This window comes from Muntiacus reevesi, chromosome 5 (assembly GCF_963930625.1).
Source record: "Muntiacus reevesi chromosome 5, mMunRee1.1, whole genome shotgun sequence".
Classification (NCBI taxonomy): domain Eukaryota; kingdom Metazoa; phylum Chordata; class Mammalia; order Artiodactyla; family Cervidae; genus Muntiacus; species Muntiacus reevesi.
In genome coordinates, this window is record NC_089253.1 from 110,642,168 (window position 1) to 110,667,419 (window position 25,252).

Genomic DNA, 25,252 nt, shown 5'->3' on the forward strand with positions numbered 1-25,252 from the left:
CTGGACCCGAAGACTGGCTTGGGTCTCCAGCAGAGCTGGGCCGTTCGGGTCTCCGCGCGGTCCAGCGGCTCCTCCCCGGCCATCGCCCGGGTGTCAGGCCCAGGACGCAGCTTTCCCGCCGGGGTCTCCCCTCCAGCCGCGGGGTGCGCGCGCGCGCACAAGCACACACACACACACACACACACACACACACACACACACACACACACGCCCGTCCACGCCCTCGATTCCTCTCTGCAGCCCTGGCGGTCGCGCAACCCCGGTCCCTTCCTCCGGGGAGCGCGGCCCCCGCAGGCCCCTCCCGGGGGCGAGGCGGGGGGCAGGACGCGCGCGGGAGCCGGGCGCGGGGAGGGGCCGGCGCTGGGGGAGTGTCTGGCTGCCCCCGCCCCTCGAGTGAGTGACTGGGCGAGGAGGTCCCCTCCCTCCATCCTCCTCCCTCCTTCCCGGTCCCCTCCCTCGCTCGCTCGCCGCCAGCCCCGGCTCGCTCCCTGCCCACTCCCGGGGGGGACGTTCCGTGCCGCGGCCGCCGCTTCTTTCACACTTTAGTTGGGAGCCGCGCGCCGCGCTCAGTTACAGGAGAGAGCTGGCCGCGCGCCGCCGCCTCCAGCACGCACGCACCCGGGCCGGGCTTCGGGGGCTTCGGGGCTCTTACCCCCGGCCTCTGGGAGGAGGGGGAGACCGGGACTCACCGTGGGGAGTAGGAGGAAGACAAGGAGGAGGGAGGAAGAAAACCCGCGAGGAGGACCGGGGCGGGGGGCGGGAGGCTTGCCACCTTCAGCCCCCCCGCGAGCGCCCAAGGTAAGCGGGAGCCCCCCGCCGGCCCGGGGGAGGGGGAGTTGGTGGCGCGGCTCGGCTGGGCTCCGCTCCGGGGCGCGCCCGGGTGGGCTGGGAGGCAGGCCTGCGGGTGCCTGCCGCGCGGCGGGGATGGAGCCGCGGTCGTGGCGCTGCCGGCTCGCGGCCCGAGCTGGGGCTGCTGCTGCTGCGGGGCTGGCGGGGACGGAAGCTGGGGTGGGGGAGCCGCTGGGGGCGTCTGCTGGCCGGGACGCAGGAGCTGGGATGCGGTTGGGGCTGCTGACGACTTTCGTCACATTGAGGCCTGGGTGGTTGGGGTTCGACACCCCTCCTTTCCCACCCGCACCCCCCCCACCCCACCACCGCCGCCCTCAGCCTTTCCTGCTCGTCTCGAGCTTTGCCCGTAGCCGCCGTACTTTTGCAAGCCAGAGCTTGAAAGCAAAAACCAAAATGCAGAACCTTTGCTCAATCTCCGAGTCTCTCCGCTCCGACGGATCTATGTGTTTGTGTGGGTGCTGTGATCCCCCGAATTTCTGAAGTTTTGACCTTTCGGGGAGGAGGTCTGACTTGTCTCGGTGCAGCGGTTTGTCCACCTCGATGTATTTATTATTCGTGCCCAGGCGAGGCAGCCGGGGAGTGGGGCGCTCCGTTATTGCACGGGGGGAAGATTTCACTCCCCTCTGCGGGCAGTTCGCGAAGTGCGGCCGCCTGCAGCTGCCTCTGGTCGGCTGCTGGGTGTCCTTCTCCTGCCTTCCACCCTACCCGCCCCCCCCACCCGCCTCCTCCGAGGGATTTTTTTTTTTTTCTCCCCTCGCTTACTGTTTGTGCGAGAGAAGCCCTCTCATCTCCCATTCATCTCTCTTTCTAAGGGTCTGGATTGGCTCAGGGACGATAATAAAAATTGGGGTGGCTTTTCTCCGTTCCAAGAGTTGCACGGTCAAAGGTAAAAATATATCCACATAAACACGCATTAATCCTGGGAGATGACAGGCCCCGTTGGAGATAGAAGTGTTCGGTTTCCGGTAGGACTTGGCGATCTATGTATAAGGTAGCTCCCGTCGCGTGTGGGTTAGGAAAATTGTTTTAAAATAGATAGTTGCTTGTGTTGTGGCTGGAAGACAGCCTTAAGTTCAGCTATTGGAGCAAGTCTGAAAGGGAGCCAGCTTGGTCACCCAGAACTTCAGGAAAGACCCACATGCTCTGACTCAGACTTTGGGAGGGGGACAGACACACCAGAGATTCCATGTAGTACTTTTTCTTTTTTTTTTTAATTTTAAGGAAACAGTTGGGCTGTTAGGGGAAGTGACACGTTCATTACACAGACAGATATTATGAACACTTCCTTACTTCATGGGCTGGGCTCACCTTCTATCTAATGAGAATAATCTTTCTGTTGGTAGAATTGGGATGTACCAGGATAGAAAAAAAAAAAAATTATGGGTAGAGTTTTTTCTGGGGTGCTCTAGCTTTCTTCCATCCAAGTACTAACCAGGCCCAACCCTGCTTAGCTTTCAAGATCAGACAGGATTGGGCGCATTCAGGGCGATATAGCCCTAGACACTATAGATTTCTTAGGGGCGAGAAGGTAATGTTTCTTAAGGGTCTTTAAGTCCAAGGTGCTCAAGTTGGGGGATTTCTCCCCTTTTTATACTTCTAGAGCTGGATTGTAGGGTCAATAGAACATGTTCTGTGTTGGCTGTTTGGAAATGCAATTGATCAGATGTGGAAATTAATTTAGACTTGGTTATTTTTCTTTTGCTGCCTGCAAAGTAAGAAATGCTGGTGATGGGACAGCTGAGTGTATTTGTCTCCACATTAAGCCAGTGCTGGGACTAGCACTTCATAGATCAGAAATGCAGTGTGGAAATCCACCCCTAGTGTTTCCTGCTGTGCAGACGTGGTTCTGACAACAGCTCAGGATGGCTGTTCGGAAAAGCATTAAAGACAAGCAAACTCAGCACTTGGATGAACAGAGGGCTTCAAGAAGGAGTGGGGTGCTTCTGTTGTCAAGTTTATCTCCTTAGGACATTTTTCCCAAGAAAAGTTGGCCCTGGTTGGTAGGGTGGTCTGATATCCAATGTTAACATTTCATCCGAGAAGGACTTTAAGATTCTAGGTTCCCTCTTCAGCTGACTCAGTTTCACTGATCAAGGGAGCTAATCATTTGGTCTTCTTGGCTAGTAATTTACCCTTTATCCTCTCACCCCTGATCTCACTTTATCATTTAGAATGGGTTTCTGGGGGGCTTCCCAGGTGCCCTACTGGTAAAGAACCTGCCTGCCAGTGTAGGAAACATAATGAGACGCGGGTTCGATCCCTGGGTCAGGAAGATCTTCTGGAGGAGAGCATGACAACCCACTCCAGTATTCTTGCCTGGAGAATCCCCTGGACAGAGGAGCCTGGTGGACGGACACGACTGAAGCGACTTAGTATCCACGCATACATGGATTTCTGGGAATTAATAGGCCACTGTCTGAAGTGGTTTGAGCTTTTTGAAGAATCACAGGATATAAATCAAACCTTTTTCATTAATTGGTACTAGTTTCTGTGACTCTACTCTACCCAGTAGGAAGGTGATGTGTTCCATTGTGAGTATTGTTTCCAGGTTGATGGTGCCTCAGTGCTATGTTGATTTTTGACCAGGCAAGGCTTGACTATCACTTACTGAGTGGCTTACTCCAGGCTCCTAGTGCCCCCGCCCCCCCCCCCCCCCCCCCGCCTTTTTAAAGGGAAAATCGTGCTTTTTTTTTAATTAATTAATTTTATTTTTGGTTGCACTGGGTCTTCACTGCTGCAAGTGGAGTTTTTCTGGTTGCCGCAAGCAGAGGCTACTCTTCCTACTGTGCATTGCACACGGGCTTCTCATTGTGTTGGCTTCTCTTGTTGGGAGCACAGGGTCTAGGGTGAGAGGGTTCAGTAGCTGCAGTTCGCAGGCTCAGTCCTTGTGACTCACAGGCTTAGGTGCCCCATGGCATGTGGAATCTTCCTGCACCAGGGATTGAACCCGTGTCCCCTGCATTGGCAGGCAGATTCTTATCCACTGGTCCTCCAGGGAAGTCCTGGCCCCTTTCTAGTAGCTGTTTTCTTTCAGGGAATGAAACACCCCAGGTTGGAGAAGGAGAGGTTTGGCATCTCCCTTTGGAACAGGAGTGGGCAGGGTATCATTCACCGAGGGTCCTAAGTGTGGTGTCACCAACTTCACGGGAACTTATCAGTAGAACCTGGAGCCCTGAGAGGCACCAGCAAGTGCATTTTGGGCTATCTTAGATTTCTTCTTTCGAATTATGGAAGTCTCAGAGCTTGAGAGAAGTAAAAGTTGTGATTAATTAGGTTCTCATTAAAACATGAAAAGCAGATTGCAATAAATCAATGTGAAATACTTGGAAAACTGAGAAGAGGAGAGACGGTCTCAGGGAGAAGGTGTGCATGCAGGGAGAACTGCTACCCTGAAACTGTATATTAAAATTGGTGACAGTTGTGACTTTAAAAGATCATAATTCAAGAGCTTATCTGAAGTGACACGTAAATTATATACATACATATTTTTAAAGTAGGCAATTATATAGCTTGACTCCCTCAGTTCTGAAGTTTGATTTTACAACTTACACTGGCAACAAGAAACAACTTGACGTGCTGTGGTTATGCAATCAGGACAAGAGTGGTTGCATGTAAACTGGGCGAGGATGAACCTGGAAATGAACACACAAAAATAGTGTCTGCAGTCACCAGGTAGTAAGGGCCTCCCCCTTCTTTATTATTATTATTATTTTTTTAATTCAGGGTGTTCCTGGAAAATGCATTTCCTTGGTTGCAGGCTAGTCACATAATGTCAAAGATTACTTTCTCTCTATACTGATGAAACGAGATGCAGCTGCCCCAATCTGAATGGAAACTAAGATGAACTGACCAAACTAGGTAGTTAGAGGCGTTGTTCGTCTCTGTAGCCACCTTGGCAGCTGATGGATTACATTGCATTTACTTGCAAGTCACTCAGTGAGTGATTGGACTGAATGGAATTCGCCTAATTAGTTAAGATCTGTAATGTGTCAAAAACCTCCTTGGAAATACATTAGATGCAGATTTCCATTTTCATAAATCAGTACGGTAGTTTATCAAGAGCTCCATATTATGCCGCAGGTAGGATTTTTCAATGTGGAAACATGTTGGACAGAAAAGTAAACATATCAAGCATAATGTCTTCTCAAATTACTGGAATTTCTATTTAGGATCATCTTCATTTGGAATATGTATAGTATCCATATTTGAAAAATATTTCTTCACTCCTGATTGTGATTCTGGTTTTCATCTTTTTTTGTCCCAGGCGTTCATTAAATAACAATGCTTCGTATTTAAAGGGTGCTTTATAGTTTTCAAAATTCTTTCATGTACCCTTGTTTCACTTGACACCGTGCTGTGGCCATAGCACGCAAGGCTTTCCTCCTGGGATCGCTCCCAGAATGTGCCTGCATCCAAGAGTAGAGAGAGGTCCTGGCAAAGCCCAGGTAGCCCCCCGCCTCTTGGCTCACTTGATTTTCCCAAGGGGGGCCATCATGGCTATTCACCGCTGTTCCCTCTACAATAACGTAAAACAAGCAAAGGTGAGATCTGCCTCATGCAGCGGGCACACTCAGCCTGCCAGCCTTCATTCTGCGCCTCTACCCCGGCATCTGTCTGTTCGCCCTCCCTAGGCTGCCTTTTACGTTGCTTCGCCAGACGTCCCCTTTACCTACATCTCCTTTCTAAAGCGTTTCTGTCCCATAGATGTCCATCCAGAGGCCTCCTGCTTCTTCTCCCACCACCTCACTTTTGCCTGCAAGACTTGGCTTGTGTGTGATATTTTCCAGTCCTTTAACCGCGTCTCCAGGCCCGCTTTCCCTCTGACGGCTCCCACCTCTCTGCACAAGGGTAGACTTTCTGCTTCCAGCCACTTCTCCTGTCTGCCCTCAGGGCCCCTCTTCCTTGTCCTGCTTTGCCCCGCATGCCTCCCTCATTACCTCCACCCGCTTCTCTCCATCAAGCCGTCAGATCTCCCAGCCCATGCCTGCCTCTGCCTGTTTCACAGGCTCACAGCCTATCAGCAGACGTGTTTACAACATTCATGAGTTGAAGTCCACATGCTCTGTACCTTGTAGAAAAATGGAGTTAGCACACTCTCAAGTCTGGGAATCTTTCTGCCTTTGTTTTCACTTTTTGCCTAAAGATATATATGTGTGCTGTGTTTAGTCACTCATTTGTGTCCGACTCTTGGTGACCCCATGGACTGTAGGCCTCCAGGCTCCTCTGTCCGTGGGATTCTCCAGGCAAGAATACTGGAGTGGGTTGCCATGCCCTCCTCCAGAGGATCTTCCTAACCTAGGGATCAACCTTCCCAACCCAGGTCTCCCGCACTTATCATCTGAGCCACCAGGGAAAGGGGTTCTGCCGGGCCAAATTCTGAAACCCATCAGGACAAGGAACTGCTTTCTACGTCTGTTCCATTTTCTTCCTTCTGGAATAGGAATGTCTATAACTATTATCATATGCCTATCCCATCACTGAATATATATATATGTATGTATATATATATATATATATTGATGTGGACCATTTTTAAAGTCTTTATTAACTCTATTACAGTATTGCTTCTGTTTTATGTTTTGGGTTTTTGGCTACGAGGCATGTGGGATCTTAGTTCCCTGGCCAGGGATCGAACCCACACCCGCTGCGTTGAAAGGCAGAGTCTTAATCTCTGGGCTACCAGGGAAGTCCACGTTTTCACTTTTGATTCCACAATGTTTTTGACTTTTAAAGACTCTTAAACCCCTTTAATGGGTGTTCATTGGAAGGACTGATGTTGAAGCTGAAACTCCAATACTTGGGCCACCTCATGTAAAGAGTTGACTCATTGGAAAAGACCCTAATGCTGGGAAGGATTGGGGGCAGGAGGAGAAGGGGACGACAGAGGATGAGATGGTTGGATGGCATCACTGACTCAATGGACATGGGTTTGGGTAGACTCTGGGAGTTGGTGACGGACAGGGAGGCCTGGCGTGCTGCAATTCATGGGGTCGCAAAGAGTCAGACACGACTGGGTGACTGAACTGAACTGAACTGAACTGAACTGAAAGCCCTTTAATAATAGCTGAGGCACTTTACCTCGTCATTTCACTTAGTTTTTACATCTTATGTTAGATCATAGATAAAGGAATATCTAAGCGATTCTTGTTATTCTTAAAGATTGGATGAACATACCTTGAGGAGCATTTTAGAAATTTTCACAATGACACCGTTGAAAGGCTCTCCTATATACCAAAATCTTCTTTCTGGGCTTCCCTGGTGGCTCAGTGGTAAAGAATCCACCTACAATACAGGAGATGTGGGTTCGATCCCTGGGTTAGGAACACCCCCTGGAATAGGGAAGGGCAACCCACTCCAGTATCCTTGCCTGGAGAATCCCATGGAGCCTGGCGGGCTATAGTCCGTGGGGTTGCAAAGAGTCAGACACGACTCAGTGACTGAACGCACAGGTACATTTATACCAAGCAAGGATTCTGTGGCTAAGACCTAACATTTTTGCTTTCCCGTATCAATTGATCACCTGTGTGGCCCTATTAGTAGGGTCACTGGGAGATTAAACTGAGGACTACTACTGGAAAAACACAGCCTATTGACTCATTGCATATGACGAACTTGGATTGGCCTTTTTATAAAACTACTTCAAAAGTAGATCCAGCACTAGTTACGCAATATCCTGAGGGCTCCAGGGCTTTTGGAAGAAGGTGCTTTAGAGCAGAGCAGGGAGAATGGTTTTTAAGTAAGAATTCCTCCCTTTCTTAAATGGATCTGTGTTTTATATTTGAGTGCCGTGGACATTACAGTAGTTTCAGTTCATTGTTTTAACCATATATTAGGACATTTTCCACCTTCCTTGATGACATACGATTTTCCCTGCCAGAGTAGGGTAAGGAAGGAGAATGAGAGATTGGTAGTCTTTGCTGGAGTGAGGGGACATTTTTCATACCCATCAGCACAGTTTCTGGTGGAGTAGGGTTCGATCCCTGATTCCGGAAGATCCCCTGGAGAAAGGAATGGCAACCCACTCCAGTATTCTTGCCTGGAGAATCCCATGGACAGAGGAGCCTGGTGGGCTATAATCCACAGGTTGCAAAGAGTCAGTGACAACTTAAGCGACTGAGCACACACAGGCGAGACCCACTCAGCAATCTAAGAGATGCAGTATTTATCATCACAGGCACTCCAAAAAACTTATCCCTGAACCCCAGAGTTGGCAAGGAGGCCTGTACTGGTTGTTTACAGTATAGGGGAACCCCTGTGTTAACCCTGTGATTTCTTTCAGGAGAGGGTTGAAAGGCCAGATGTGAAGTAAGGAGATGTTGCGAGGCTGCCCTGCTGAGATTTGCAGAGAACTTTTCAAAGACATAGATAATTAATACATGCCAAGGGGTGACTTCAGCAGTTCTATCTGAAAGTTCTGCCAACAGCAATTTTCCTAAGATAATTTTGTAACAGTTCTTCCAATTAAAAGGTTATAAAGGAGCCAGCTACACATATCTCTGTGTCTCAGGCAGATACTATTACTATTTTAGGAAGGAGGTAAGAATCCAGGAACCTCTTTGTTTCGTATTTACTGAAAATTCAGATGTTCTGGTCTTTATTGCCAGGAATCCATGACAGTCTAGGGACAACTCCCAAAACAAAGTTTCTGCTTACCCTTGCTGGCCGCCCCAACACGCACCCCCACCTGGCCCTGGGCTTCCCTCCCTCTGCCAGTTCTTTTCAGGTCCAATCCCTTCTCCTCCAAAGAGCTTCTTCTCTGACTTTCTGAGTGGTGTGTCCCTTAGCATCCATGAACTCCTGAGCACTTGCTAAGTCACTTCATTTGTGTCTGACTCTTTTGCGGCCCCATGGTGTAGTCTGCCAAGCTCCTCTTTCCATAGGATTTTCCAGGCAAGAATACTGGATTGATTAGCCATTTCCTTCTCCAAGGGGTCTTCCCGACCCAGGGATAGAACCGATGTCTCCTGCCTTAGCAGGCGGATTCTTAACCACTGAGCCACCAGGGGTAAGGTCCTGCAACACTTATTTGATGTTTATTTCTTTCATTATTGGTTTTGATCTTAATTTATGTTTTTTTGGTCACCCCACCAAATCATCAGCTCTGTCATGCCCACTGGGCCTTAAGGGTATAACATGCTGAGTAAATAGCTGTTGGCTGATTGACAGCTGGTCATTGGTCTGAGGCTTAGAATTTTTCTCTGTGAAGACCTTGCTCCCATTTAAAACTTTTTAACCAAATGAGGAAGTGGAGTTTCTCAGGGATGAGAAAAGATAATGGGAATTTTTTGATTCCTTTGTTGGCCAAGGTTAGGGTGTCTAATCTGTCTTACTCATGAAGATAATGTACTAAGCAAACATTTGTTGATGATACTTTGTGTCATCTCTGTGCCTGGCACGGGAGAGATGCTGGAGATACAGATACAAAGGCCTGGCCCTGACTTTGTGGACTTCTCAGAAACGCATGGGAAGTGTCAGTCAAGCACATGGTATGTGGGGAAGAATCAGGGTGCTTTGGAAGTTGGGGGAGAAAGCAGCCGACTCTGTCTAGAGGTAGGCTGACTGGGCACCCTGTCTCCCTGGGACAGTCCAGGTCTGTGCCCATTGTTCGACATAGTTATTAATGCACACCCTTTGCCCTCAGAAGTCTCCAGTTTGGGCAATAAATATTGATATAAGATCCCCCAACATAGAGAAGTCACAGGAGAGTTCACAGAGAAGGAGGTATTTGGGATGACGCTGAAAAGCCACACAAGTGTCCCCTAGGGTATTGTTTACATTTCTTAAAGTATTGGAGGCCCAGCATTGGTTTGCTAACCATTTTTCCTCATTTTACTGTGGATTTGCAGACTAGTTCAGAGACTGACATTTGGGGATAAAGGGATTTGAAGGTTGATGGAAGGTGAAGTGGTTTCCCAGGTGGCACAGTGATAAAGAATCCACCTGCCAAGTAGGACATGAGGGTTCGATCCCTGGGTCAGAAAGATCCCCGGGAGGAGGAAATGGCAACCCACTCCAGTATTCTTGCCTGGAAAATCCCAGGGACAGAGGAGCCTGGGGGGCTACAGTCAGTCCATGGGGTCGCAAAGAGTCAGGTAGGACTGCGGGACCGGGCGTGCATGCGAGGAAGCTGGAGTTGGGCATTCCAGCAGGGCCCACACACCAGCATGGGGACGGCCGGGTGGAAGTCGCTGTGGCTCGGAGCACATGGAAGATGAGACTGGTGAACTACGCAAGAGTTTGGACTCATTGCCCAAAATAAGATGCATTGAGAGGCAATGAGAGATTGTAAGCAGGGGGAGAGACATAATTTGCATGATAGATGGTTCCTTTGTGAGTGTGGGTAAAAGACTGGAGGGGAACTGAGAGAGTGACCCCAGGACACCTACCACACAATTGGGGCCCAGCACATTTTTGTTGAGTAAATGAATGAGAGAGAGTTTTTGAATATGTGGTAGTTGAAGCTACATAGCTTTATATGAGATTGTTTGCGGGAAACTTAATAGAAGAAAAACAGTGAACCCTGAGTTCCAGGGAACACCAACTTTGATGAGCTGTGGGTGGAAAGGACAGTGGATGCTAAAACTTCAGGCTCTCATCGTAGCAAGAAAACCAGGCAAGTGGTGTCAGGAAGAGAGGATGGGTGTGTACTTCACATTGTCATATGAAGGAGTAAAATAACATTGAAGAGTTTTTCTCAGAATTTATAATTCTGTTATAAAAATAGAAGTGGAAATATTTACCTTATGGCAGATATCAGGACATAGGTAATTGGTTGACCAAAAAGTTCATTTGGATTTTTCTGCAAGCTATTATGGGAAAACCCGAATGAACTTTTTGGCCAGCCCATTACTTAGCATTATAGAATTACTATATTCATGCTGCATGCAAGGTTTGAAGTTTTATCATTGTTAGTTTTACACATTGGGATCCTGAGGTTTACCTTATGCAGTTTATGCCGGTACTGGGTGTAGTAAACGTCTGAGGCCATGTTCTTGGAGGATGATGGAATTACACAATGTTTAATCATTGTGAATTTACAAATGTGCGTAGTGATATAGAAAGGGGTTAAAATACATTAGTGTTTAGTTTCTACTAGATGTGGAGCCATCCATGGGGGAGGGACACATTAAGTTACAACATTTTTACAAAGGATGGCTAGTTGTAGAAGCCAGGCTGAGTAGCAGTGTCACTGAAGGTTTGTGGTAAAAATAAGAGACAATTGTCGCAGAATAGATTGTTACTGGTCCTCAGTCTCTACTGAGAGACCCCAGGTGGAGGTGGGGGGTGGCATTATAACATATTGGAGGGAAGTCGGGCTTTGGATTCAGCAAAAATTATCCCATTTTCACCACTTCCTAACTCTAGCTTCCTGGTCTTGAATAATTATGGTAAAAATTGACAATAGTAATCATGAAAGCCCACATATATTGAGTGCTTACTCTGCATCCAGGTGCTGTGCTAAGTACATTACATGCATTGTATTTAATGCTTGCAACAACCTTACGAAGAGCCTATGACTTTTACCTCTACAGATAAGGCAGAACTAAGGTTTAGGGGTCTCGAGGACCTTGACCAAGGTCTTATAACCAATAAGTGGTGGTGCTGAGACTGCAATCCAGGCTCTCTGACAAGAGTCAAGCTTTCAATGATCAATTCCTGGGCAGTTCTGTTTTCTGCCTTTCCCGCTGCACATACACATTTCCTTCTCCTCACCTACTGGTTTTTTTTTGAAGCAAATTGCAGACATTATGTCATCTTGTCTGTACATACTAGATTATATTTCTAAATGATAACAGTTTTTTTTTCTTTTAATATAGCCAAGTATTATCATTCCTTAAAAATATTAACAGTAATTTCTTATTATCTAGTCAGTAATCATATTTTCCTGGTGGGCCCATATATTTTTTAATGACTAATGCATTTTATTCAGAATCCGAACAATAGTCACACTTGAGAGATACATCCATCTTTCTTTATAGACTTCCTTTCTCTATTTTGGGCTTCCCTTGTGGCTCAACTGGTAAAAAGTCCACCTGCCATGTGGGAGACCTGGGTTCGATCCCTGGGTTGGGAAGATCCTCTGGAGAAGGGAAAGGTTACCCACTCCAGTATTCTGGCCTGGAGAATTCCATGGACTGTATAGTCCATGGGGTCTCAAAGAGGTGGACACGACTGAGCGACTTTCACTTCCTCTACTTTCCCTCTTTTTATTCTTCCCTAGCAGTTTGTTTGCTAAAGAAACCGGGATTTATCCTGTGGGACTCTCTGCAGTCTGTGGTTTTCATCTTCTTTTTTAGTATTCTTCACTATATTCTTCAGTTTCCAGCATTTCCTGTAGTTTGATCGAGATTGGGAGCTTGATCAGGTGGTTTGGTAGGAGTACCTCATAGAAAGTGCTTTGCAGGAGTCATACATGCCTTTCTGTTTCTTTATTTGTGAGGTTAAGACCCACTGGACTAACTGGGTGGTGATGGGGGCTTCCCTGGTGGCGCAGTGGATGAGAATCCACCTGCCAATGCAGGAGACATGGGTTCAGTTCCTGATCCAGGAAAATCCCACATGCCCCAGAGCAACTAAACCCATGAGCCGCAGCTAGAGGCTGCACTCTGGAGCCCATGCTCTGCAACCAGAGAAGCTGCAGCGATGAGAAACTTGTGCGCTGTAACTAGAGAGCGGCCCCCACGTGGCACAGAGAGAAGCCCATGCCGCAGTGAAGACCCAGCACAAAATTAATAAAGAAATATTTTTTTAAAGAAAGACTGACTGGTGGATTTAGTGTTGTCAGCCTGATCTTTCCATTGGAAAGCTTCCCGAGTGGTTCTTCAAAAACCACTTTGGTTATTGCTTAGATATTTTATTTCAGAAATGGTTGAGAAATGATAATATTCTGTCATCTCTTCTGCATTTGGTTAGCTGGAGTTTTTCTATCAAGAAGAGATTTACCACATCAATTATTTGGTCACTTCAGGGTTTAGTCCATCTAGGACAATTAATGCTCAGTTTTATTCCCTCTATTTTAAATAATGTTCAGAATTATGAGTTGATTTTCTAACATCTTTCAGAGAAGACCAATGAGAGTATCATTATGAACTCATGGATTTTAACACAATTCTTTTGTTTATAGTCCTTTGCAGTTATTTCTTTTGAAGCTCAAGTTATCTTTGGCCCAAAGGAGAATCTTTGCATTGGCTTCTGATTCCTTTTGACTTGACTATACTGGTGTTTGAGGATGTCCTTACTTTGTGGTATGACAAAGATATTTCAGAATTCTCTAGTACATTTCCTGTCCCAGATCTTTTTATTTCTAACTGATATTTAGAGACCACAATACAAGTGTTAGGAGTTCTCGTTGCCTTTGGACTGGTCATAGTTCCTAGGTCTGTTAAAGTTAAAAAATATAGATATGTATGTATACCTAGCTACTGAGACATGGATATATATATGTTTGTGTATGGATATGTTTTTGTAAAAATGCGTGTATGTATGACGTGTGAGTGTATGTGTGTATGCATATTGTTTCTGTTTAATATAAGCTAAGACTTCCCCAGTGGCTCCGCAGAAAAGAACCTGCCTGCCAGTGCAGGAGATGCAGGAGACACAGTTTAGATCCCTGGGTTGGGGAGATCCCTTGGAGCAGGACATGGCAACCCACTCCAGTATTCATGTCTGGAGAATTCCATGGACGGAGGAGCCTGGTGGGCTACAGTCCCCATGGGGTTGCAGAGAGTCAGACATGACTGAAGTGACTGAGCACACAGTGTAAGCAAATGTATCTATTTTCTCCCTTTTTTCCTAAAAGGTAGCATACTGTAGTTATCCATCTTGCTTTTTGCACTTGCTGGTATTTTTCAGAAATCACTCTGAAACCATACATTAATATAAACATTTTTCAGTACCTTTTACAACTGCAGCGACTCCATTGTGTAAATATACCAAACTTTATTTGTTTGGCTACATGGCTATTTTCAGTCTTTTGCTTTTACATTGTAATGGGAATAGTTTGTTTTTGGTGGTGGGGTTTATTTGCAAATCAAACATAAAGCCTGAATGGTTAAGTTTTTCCTTAACTAAATGGACAGCTGAATGAACAGTGCTGCAGTGAATAGCCCTGTGAATATTTATGTATGCATTCTTGCCAGTTTATCTCCCTAGAAGTGAAGTGGGATTGCTGGGTCAAAGGATAAATGGATTTACAGTTTTGTTTGATATCACCAAAGTCCTTTCTGTGGGTTCTGTACAATTTTGCATTCCCACCAGCAGGTAATGAGAGTTCCCTCTTAGCCCACAGTCTTACAAGTAGACGTGTTGTAAAAAAACCTTTGGGTCTTTGCCATTCAAATGGTGAGAGATGATACTCTAGGGTAATTTTAATTTGCATCTCTTATTATGAGCTAGCTTGAGTTCCTTTTCTTATGTTTTGGGGCCATTTGCATTTGTTTTTCTGTGCACTGTCTCTTCATATTTTTTGGCCATTGTTATAGGATTTTAGGTCTTTTCCCCCTTTTTTTATGAAACTTTGTATACATTAGGGACATTATATACCAGGCATATCATCCCTAATATTTGACAGTTTTCCCCAGTTTATCATTTGTCTTTTTCCTCTGATTATGGTTTTTCTAATGTAATTTTTTTCCCTTGACTTAACTCAGTTATGTCAGTCTTTCTTTATTCCCTCTTGGATTTGAATCATGATGTAAAAAAACTTCTAGATTGTAGAGCAGCACTGTTCAATAAAAAACATAGTAGAAACCACATATGGAAATTTTTAGCAGCCACAATAAAGCAAATAAAAAGAAAGGTGTAATTAATTTAATAATGCATTTCATTTAATCGAATATGTCAAAAATATTGTTATTTCAACAAGTAATCAGCATTTTAAAATTAGTAATGAGATATTTTACAATTTTTTCATGCTTAATTTTTCAGAACTCATGTGTATTTTATACTATGGCACATCTCAACATGATCACTAAATTTTCATTGTAAATACTTAATCTGTATGTAGATTTCATAAAATTTAAAGTTTAAAAGTAAGTTCATGTAACAAAGTTGTTCCAAATATACATAAAAGTCTTTCAATAGCTGTGTTGAATGTCAGTTTTTAAATTTCAATTTAAATTATTTAAAAGAAATTAAAACTGCAAATTCAGTTCTTAGCATGTTTCAGGTGCTTGGTAGCCATGTGTGGATAATGACTACCATCTTGGACAACACAGTTATAGGCTAGTCACCCATATTTTCTTTTAGTATTTGTGTGGTTTAATCGTTAACGTTTAAATCTGTGGCCACTGGAATTTATGTTGGTATATGGTATGGGGAATGGATCCAATTTTCTTTTTTTTCTAACATGTTTATTTGGAAATCACAAACCACTTGTTTATTAAAAAATTCATCTTTTCCCCACTAACTTGAGATGTACCCCTATCATATAGGCTTCCCTGGTGGCTCAGATGGCAAAGAATCCACCTGCAGTGTGGGAGACCTGGGTTCAATCGCTGGGTTGGGAAGATCCCCTGGAGAAGGAACTGGCAATCCCCTGAGTGTTTATCAAGTACATGCTATACACCAGATGCAATGTGTACATTAAGTCATTTAATCCAGATAACAGTCTCCTATTAAGCCACACAGGTTATACATATTGCCAGAGAGTCAACACAGGAAATACATGATGAGATTTTCATGAAAGCTTGTCTGCCCCCAAATCCCATATTCCAAAACAGCTTTTTAAGAGCTTCAAGAACTGATACATCCTTTACTCAGTGCAGGGCATCCTAACTCATTCCAGAAAGAGTATTTCTAGCCTTAACATTTCAGAGAAGGAAGTGCAGGTCTTCAGGACGTCTGCATTTTCATCTGTTTAAGTTTTCTGTCTTCAGTAGCATCAAGCAGCTGCTCTTTACCCCTCTGTTTGATGGTCCTTTCCTAGGCTTGGTGGCCTTAAAGAATTTGATTGACTGGGCAGTGGAAGACCTGCCAGAGTTTCTGTTGGTTTTCTGATGTGAATTCTTTCTTAATTTTGCATTCCCAGGATTAGCCCAAACCCCGAAACCTCTCTTCACCATGCCTGTGCAAAGCCTTTGCAGACTATTCCACCTTCTGACATTAAGATTACATGTATCTCTTTCTCCAACTTGTCAAAATTTTAAAACCGTTTTTTTTCCCCCTTGGTTCTTCAAGAATTACCTTATGTATCCCAAATTGTGCTTTCAGCAATTGAAACTTTTTCCTGATCTTTTATCTGAGTCGTTATTTGGCATATTATTATCAGACCCAGCACTGATAATTGTTATTATGCTTTGAAGTTACATCATGTTTGCCTTCAGAATTCCCCCATTCTTACCCCTTTCCACTGGTATTTTCTGGAGAGAACACAGCTGAGGAAGGCGACAGGGTGGGAAGGAGTATTCAAATGAGCATTTGGTTGCTAGGTAACCTGGCTTACTCAGGATTTGTGACTTCCTAAAGTTATGTAGAAATTAACTGCAGAGCTATTTGGAATCTCTGTCCAATGGCACATTCCTCTTTAGATTAGTGTGCATTCACTTCAGAGCTGACAGTAGCTTCAAAATCTACACAGCCTCTTTCTCTAGGAGCTATTAGACTTACTCTTTCAAGGGAGTGAATATGGCAAAAAAAAAAAAAAAAAAAACCCACACTTTTTTAATATAAATAAAAATGAGGTCAGTGTACAAGTGAAGATGTTGAATCCCCATCACATCCTGTGATCTGTGGATGTGTGAGTGCCTTTCCAAGCCCTGGGAAGATAGTTTTCATAGTGATACTGAAGCCAGCCTTGTATATTCCTTCTGTCTTCATTATATTTGAGTTTCCGCCAAGTTTGCTTTAGGTTCTAGTGTCAAGAAATATACTTGTCCTTTGTATAATCTCCAGTGAGAGTTATATGGTTTTCTGTGTGAAGATAAAATAGCTTGCATGTGTTTAGATATTTCACTTTTTAAAAAGCATAATATCTAAGATTAACAAAATTTAAAATTTAAAAGGAACCAAATAGAGTTAAATAAGCTCCTGTGATTTGCAAGGAAGTAAAGTGAGTATGTCCAGAAAATAAAATGCATGTGAGATTTATACTGATTTTCTACTAGTTGATTAGATTCTATAATAATGTTTTGAGGGCTCTTCCTTGGATCTTAGATGTTGTCAGCCACAAAGGTGGGATCAGGGTGAGGGTGAGGGAGTAATGGCCTTGAAAGGAAATTTAAAAAAGCAGTGCTATTTACGATCAGGTGTTGTTCTTTGGAAAATCATATTTATTTTCGAACTTGTAGTAGGTTATTTGTTAAGTGGCAGAGAGGATCCGAATTCTGAGGGAAATTCAATTCTGATAGCACTGCTTATCCTCTGCACGCAGCCTGAAGATAACCTTGTAATTTACAGCAGCGCATTCAGACTGTATCGTCCTGATTGCTCCTTTAAAGGCCTATTCCGGAAGGACTTGAGCCTCTCTCTCTCTTACTTTGTGCTTTAATGGGCCAGCTGCGTGCATGTGAAAGCAGTAAGAGAAACTTGGAGAGGCTGTTGTCTTTTGGATGCTTCCTTGAGATTGAGTGGGTTTTTTCCTCCTTTCTACACTGCCCTCCTTCCCCTTTCTCTATGTAGTTGAATTTTCGATGTGGAACCAACACATGTGGCTATAACGTTTTATACGTTTAAAATGAGTGGGAAAAAAATAGAAAACATGCTTAACTGGTATTTCCCATAATTGAATGAACTACAGCTCCATTTAGTAACATTAATATGAAAAACTCTGAGAATCTCTCAGGTTAAGATTTTCTTTCTAAGCCAAACAGAACTTTCCCCAGGTCACAGCCTGTGTCCTGCCACCTCCACTTAGCACCGTAAATGCATCTATTAAACAAATGCATGCACAGTCGTTCAGAAATCCACAAACGCTGTTTTCTCTCCGTGAGTAAATAAAACACTGCGTTGGCCAAAAGGGACGTTTGGGAACTGAAAGCCCGAACAAACATTTTGGCCACCCCAGTGCATCAATCTTGGGTTATTTTGATAGCTCTAAGCAGTCTCTTACCTGCTTACCTTTGAAGTATCTTGCCTTTTTTAGGGCAGGTGGTGGGACTGGGGCACTTAGGGAAACGTGCCAGGCCTCTAGCAAATCATTCATGACGCCAAATGAACATTGTATTTGACATGGCTATTTATTTTTTTTTATCAAGTGTGAAGAAGTCTAAAATAAAAAGTTGTGTCTCGTCCTGGCATTGGTAAGTCATGCTGAGACTGTGAGAAAGTCAAGATGAAGAGGACTTGGTCTTGTTTGCGCTGCATAGGCACGCGGATTCCATAGCAGATGCGCTGATGGGTGTCAGGTGAGGAAAAGAGCCATGACCTTCCAAGACGGGTTTAGAAACCATGGAGTGGGCCACGGGGAGTTGGAATTCTCATTTTCACTTTTCACTAGACTGGCTCTCCCTTTGTTACCTATGGTCAACATAAGAAAGAGCAGTTGGAGAATTAATAACTCAATGATCATTATTAATACTGTGACAGGGCAGCTAAGAAGGAGAAACGTGTCCTAAATCAAACTTGTAACAGTTCAATATTTCCTTGCTGAGTGGGTAGATGACTCAATGCACTTGGTATAATACATTAGAATTGCTCTATTAAAACTGGAAAATGTGTCTTAATATTGTACCATCGCAGTCAGGAATGGTTTATTTTTGTTGCTGGTAGTTTATTTCCAAATCAAACATAAAGCCTGAACTGAATCATTACTTGTCATTTACTGGACAGACAGCTGAATGAACAGAGAAGGTAACTGAATTTATTCTACAGCCGTCAAAGCCCTGGGTATGAAGGCTTTGTGCTTGTTGGCAAACTCTGCTGCCAAAGAGACTTCAGAGAGACTTCAGTGTCTCAACAGCGGGACCCACTCTATTGGTGGGTCCACTCTACTGGGGTTTTTATTAACTTGAAATTTTAAATTCATCATTCCTTATTCTGAATCCAGTTCAACAAAGGGTTATTATTTGGGTCCTTTGCTAGGGCCTGGAGCTTTGCTAAGTTGAGCTTTAGGTTAAAATGTTTATCATCAAAGAGGAAATTTTGTCTATGTTAGGTATTTGTGAGGAATGAGAAATCCCTGATAAGTGCTGAGAAATAGGAATAGTCACTCAGTTGCTAAAGAGATAGAATGAGAAGGCACATCCCCCTGAAGGCTTTACCCATCCTTTGGGGATAGTCTGACCTTTGAAAAAGCTTTAGTGGTCAGATTTCACCACCCTTTCTCTTGTATCCCAATCTGATTAAGTCTCATGCATAACAAAAATGGCACATTAGGGTCCTTTTATTTAATTCTGACAATGCCTACTAGAAAATTGTAGAACAAAGTCTGTTCCTTAGCCACAGGGCTATTCTTGCAGTGACCTAAGGGTTTGAATGTCAGTGCTCTTTCAGTACTAGACTACTAAGAGTTATTTCAGCTGAGAAGGTGAAATATGGGTAGTTTCCATCTATTCAGCACTCTTTTTTTTTTCATTCTTACACAACTTTCAAAGAAAGTTTCCTTTGGTGTTTGTAGTGTTGGGATGACCCGAGGCCAGCAGTTGGCTAACTGTAGTTTCGCCTTGGGCCAGGTGAGTCCCAGCTGGGGGGCCAGGAATCTGCTGTCTGTATTTTTCAGTGAGTGGGCTCTTGTGTTGGAATACACTAACCTTCTGACCTTCAGCCTTTGTAGAAAGAATTATCTCACAGTATTGGGGAAAAGTAAATGAAATGGGGTAGTGGTGGAGTGTCTGTGGGCTATGGAATGAGGACTTGAGCTGGGGGCTAGGAGGACTGCAGGAAATGACCTGCAGGTGGATTTTTAACACAACACCTTTTTCAGGTCTCAGTCGCTTCAGCCATGTCTGATTCTTTGCGACCCCATGGACTGGAGTCATCTGTCCACAGGATTCTCTAGGCAAGAATACTGGAGTGGGTTGCCATGGCCTCCTCCAGGGTATCTCCTCGACCCAGGGATTGAACCCGTGTCTCTTGCATCTCCTGCATTGCAGGCAGATCCTTTACCGACTGAGCCACCGGGGAAGCCCCACTATTGGAATAAAGGAATTCATAGTGGATTTTGGTGAATTAAAACAGAAGGAGCAAGAAAGTCATCTATACCAAAGTAAAATAACCCTCTTAATCATGAATGAATAGCTCTTTTGTTGTTTAGTTGCTAAGTCGTGTCCGACTCTTTGTGACTGCATGGACTATAGCCTGCCAGGCTCCTCTGTTCATGAGATTCCCCAGGCAAGAATACTGGAGTGGGTTGCTATTTCCTCCTCCAGGGGATCATCTTGACCCAGAGGTCGAACCTGCATCCCCTGCATTGGCAGGCAGATTCTTTACTGCTGAGCCACCACTTTGCAGAGTGAGGATTTCAGTCCACCTGGCCTACCTCAACGTTGAAGCTGACTGTCTTCCTAGCACACTGCCTGGTTCACCTCAGGCCTCAGAAAAATTGAATTAAATGTTATGGTGACTCCAGGGCCTCTGGGTATTCATTGTTTTATTTCCCTTCTCTGTGGGTTTCTGAGTAATATCTTACTGTTCTGAACTGTCCTCTCAGTTGGCTTTCCTTTTATTTATGCCCTTTCTCAAGCAGCACTGAAGAGTACCTTTCAACAGAGGAGCATCAAGAGATCTGTATAAATTTGTATAATGGCAGGCAGAGACGCATAGCAGAATAGAAATAAAGTATACAAATTGGCAAACTTATGAAACATAAAATGATAAGACCATGGAGAAGAAAGTGTAAGGACAGTAGGAAATTAATTTTTTTCAATATAATGGAAACAAAGCATCTGTTCATAAATCTTAAAATAATATCTAATAAATATGCTGCAAGAGACTTCTTTTTAAAGAATGCATTGTTCTGGTCAGGAAAAGAAAAAAAAGAACTGTAGTAGTTAAAAGGTCTGTGAATAGTCTGTTTACATAGGAAATATGGCTTTGGGAGCAATGTTCAGATAATTATGTTTGTACCTGAATAGGTAAAGATGTTTCAGGCCATTAGAATTTGTCTTGGGAGGAAGAGTTATACTAAGATCAAGGAGGTTTTTCAGGTGGATATATTGGATTTCATACTTTAGTCATAACTCTTGAACATGTTGAATAATTTTGACCAAATTTGTAATAGCACAATAAGTTTCTTAGATTCAACCCTGTGGTCTGATGTGCAGTATTTAAACAACCAGTAAAAGCCAGTCCATTTCCAAATGAACATATTTCTGTGAATTAAAGTGAATTACAGTGTACTTTAAGTGGATAAGGTGGCTAGTGGTATATGTCCATATTGAATGAGAAGGTGTGGTCAGTTTTCCAGTTTTCTAATATACATTTTGGATTAATTTTATCAGAGATTATGAAAGGTTAATTTACCAAAACTATTTTTTTCCCTTAAGTCCCTTCATCAACTAGAGTTGCTTTTCTCAGGTAATTCTAAAATCCTACAGAAAAAATATAAATGAAATATTTCCAATTGGAGAAAGTGTCTTATTGATTCTCTAATTTTATTTCCATTAATAAAATTTCAAAATATATGAAGGCTTAAACATGAATATACATGGTTTCTGGGGAAGTTTATGATCAAATACACAATCAGTGGGGTCCTATGTAGTTTTCAAGGTTGGTGTTAAAGCAGGCTTAGAAAAACTGCTGGCTTCTCTGGTCTTCAGAGATCTTTTCTGCAAATGAACTAGAGTCTGTTACTCCCTTACTCATGATTGCAAACGAATTATATTTTTCAGTTGTGTGTGTGTGTGTGTGTGTGTGTGTGTGTGTGCAGTAAATTGTGACTTTTGGGCAAGCTACTTACAAACTAGGGGGTGAAGAGTTCAATGTTATCTTTTTCTTAAAGCCAACGTAACTAAAAGTTATTGGCTACGTGAGTTTCTTTTGAAATGACTTATACTGAGTTTATTATGAGACATTAGGAGATTCTGTGTTATTTCTGTCATAAGCTAAAATTTGTTTTTGGTCCACAAAGCTTGCCTCACTGTGCCAGACCTGGTTGCAGGATTCAAAACTTATTTGATGCCCTCCTGGTGCTAATCGTATCGTCGAGAAGATACCTAAAATTATGCAGAGATGACTATTTAGAGACTATTTGATATGGCTGATCATCATTGAATTAAATTTCCCAGAGAACTGGCTTGTCCAAGCATTCCTCTTGTTCCTATCGCACGAGTACAGATGGCTTTTTAGTGGGATGGATTCTATGGCAAAGATAATATCATTGGGTGCTTTTTATATTTCTTTGTTTTTGGTTTAGTTATTTTACTTCCCTAACCTCTGTTTTTCAGTCCCTGTCAGAAAAAGCAAGGGTTTTCTTAGGAAATAATGCAGCCAGGTTTAATTGCCACTCAAATGGAGACAACACACAACCCACAGTTAAGGCGAGAGTATCACCCTGGGGATTGTCAGCAGGCCAGCCGTGGGTTGTCCTGTGTGAGGAATGTATGCTTGAAGATACAGTATAAATTATAGACTTTGGGTAATGTGAACACATCTCCATTGGATGGATGCTTGCAAACATCCTCATGGTTGGTGAACACTTAGAAGAAGCCTCATACAGGGGTAAATAATGCTCAGGTACTCATTTTTCTACTTCTTAAAGAAACACATTAGTAAAAACAAAGAAATCAGAATGAAAATGGCAAAGGGATCAAACCGATGAAGCTAGACCAGAGTTAAAAGTCCAGAAATGCATTCTGGAAGGCTCTGCCTAATTACATTACAGGTAGTCTGCAGATTTAACCCTGAGTTTCCCTCTAGCCACAGGAGAGGAAACATGATCAGTTACAAGATTCAGTGGTAAAATAGAAATATGTCATTTCTTTGCACAAGCACAGTTGTTGCAGCTACTCATAAGGAAGAAATTCCTCCTCATGAAGGGTCAGCTGGGTGATGACGGTTTAACTTTGCTTTGGAAAAGCCAGATTTCTTCCTGAGCCTTTTCTAGAAATAGTTCTGTTGATTATTGAAGGTGGGGAGCATTGTAAGACATCACACTTTACACATCTAGAGGGATTTCCTGGCCTTCCTCCTGGGAGTCAGTCTTCTGAAATCCCAAGAGCAAGTGAAAGAAGCATATTCTCTGCTGTTTGCCTGTCATCCCTTTGGTGGGTTTGTGTCGCTGGGTGACCCTGCAGTGTCCACCGTGAGTCATTTCTTAAATTCTTTAAGGAAAAGAATGAGAGACTTCCCTGGTTGTCCCATGGTTAAGAATCTGCCTGCTAATGTAGGGGACACAAGGTTGATCTCTGGTTTTCAGCCAAGATCCCACATTCCTTGGGGAACTGAGCCCGCGAGCCACAGCTACTGACGCCCGCAAGCATGTGGGCTGCAGCAGACAATGCCTGTGCTCTGCAACAAGAGGAGCTACCAAAATGAGAAGCCCCTGCTCACCACTAGAGGAAACCCAGGTGCAGCAGCGAAGGCCTGGTGAAGCCAAAAATAAATAAACAAATGGGGAAAAAGGTTTTTGTTTTTTAAAGAAGGAATGATTGTGACTTTGTGCATGTTGAGATGTACAGGTATGACAAAATCTATGTAGGAGAAATTCCTAAAACCCTAATATTGGTCATCAAACTCCAGAGGTGAAGCTCATCCTCACATCCTGATAAAAATTATACAGTCTCTGCAGGCAGTTATTGAATTTATCTGAACTGAGTCTCACAGTGTTAATGATGACCAAGGTAAGGGAGAGAGTTCCTGCTTTGGGTCAGGATAGATGTCCTGTCTGAACATCTTAATGATGCCAGAGTTGATTTTCTTTTTAGGTTCATGAAAGCATTTGCAATCTGTAGGATGTTTTTGGATTTTTTCTGGTTTTGGTCAGCTGCAGAGCTTGCCAGTCAATCTCTGAAGGAGCTCTGGTCAGACCTGAGTTACCAGAGGAGTATGTTTCTGAAAAACGCCCAGTGACCCGAGGCATTGAATCTGTAGGCAGAGTTGGCTGTCTCACCAACCACTAGTTTCCAGAGAAGACTGCAGGGAATCTTGGAGAGGGGTGTAGGAAATGGAGTGAGAGTGTGTGTCCGGTCTGCCCTGACTCCCAGAACCTTGTGAAGAATCCTCTCTGCCCTTGGCATATGGCCTGTGTGTGTGAGCATACATGTGGTGAGGACTTCAGACCTCTTTTTTCATCTATATACTATGACAGAGAAGTCGAAAGGAAAGAGGAGCCTCAAAGTCAGAAAGGAGTGACAAGGGAAAGTCACTCTGCCTCACATTTGAATATTTCCATGGATAAAAAAAGATCCCCTTGTGTACATATCACAGCTGCTTCCTCCTTCCCCTCAGGTAAATCCATTGGCCCCTGTGGAGTTGTTTGTGTGATTATTAATAATAACTTCCACTTACACAGACACTGGGAAATCTTTGCAGTGGAATAAGTGACTTGAGAACTACAGAGTCTGGTTGTGTCTCCTCCCACTCCCCAATAACCTTAACACTAGACCCAGAACTTAATAGTTGCTCAGTAAATGCATATTGGATTGATTTGATTTAGACACTGGAAAACAGTCCTTGGACTGTTTTTGGAAGAGGGGGCAAACATCACTGAGTGGAATCCTCAGAGAGTGCTGGTCATGCCTAGGTATTCCAGTGGCTGTGACTAAAGCTTGACACATGTGAACCTGAACTAACAGGAGGAGTCCTGCTGCTGCTGCTGCTAAGTCGCTTCAGTCGTGTCCGACTCTGTGCGACCCCACAGACGGCAGCCCACAGGCTCCTCTGTCCCTGGGATTCTCCAGGCAAGAATACCCTACAGATGGACAATTTGATCTTAATAAAATGAAATCAGAAAACCTAACCAAACCGTGGATCTGGCAGTAAACGTACTAATTAAATGGTCTAGTTTTTAATTGTCTTACATAAGACCCAAATTCAATCCCTGGATCGGGAAGATCCCCTGGAGAAGGCAGTGGCTACCCACTCCAGTATTCTGGCCTGGAGACTTCCACAGACAGAGGAGCCTGGTCGATTACAGTCCATGGGGTCGCAAAGAGTTGGACATGACTGAATGACAAACACTTTCAGTTTCACTTATTTAGTATGCTAGATTGATTTGCTTTTTGTTGATACTGTTTGTTGATATTTGTTGATATTTGATTAAAATCTGAGAAGATCATTTGTAAGTTTTCTGATTTAGGAAGGAAAACGGATGCTTCTCATTACTCGTTCAGATGCATTTGATGAAGATCAGTACTTATTAAACAATGTGCTGGTTGTTGGATTGGCCATATGTGTGACTTTGCACTCTTGTGTTCTTGGAACTTTACTTTACTTTTCAAAATGGTAAGACATACATTTCTGTGGTATTCCTTATTCTCACCCAGACATGGTGCTGTGCTGGGCATTGGAAGTACAGCAGTGAGCCTGA

At 43.7% G+C, this 25,252-nt stretch overlaps 1 protein-coding gene across 2 annotated transcripts in view; it reads left to right on the plus strand.

Moving 5' to 3' along the window:
- Window positions 1-254: 254 nt before the first annotated feature.
- The window catches only part of C5H1orf21 (chromosome 5 C1orf21 homolog), a 233,235-nt gene continuing 208,237 nt past the window's right edge, over window positions 255-25,252 (plus strand). The window contains exons 1-2 of one of the 2 annotated variants that reach the window (XM_065936192.1): window positions 255-798; window positions 18,042-18,191. The gene's annotated coding sequence lies outside the window, so the exon portion shown is untranslated. The remainder of the gene's footprint in view (window positions 799-18,041; window positions 18,192-25,252) is intronic. The other variant, XM_065936193.1, reaches the window with a different exon arrangement.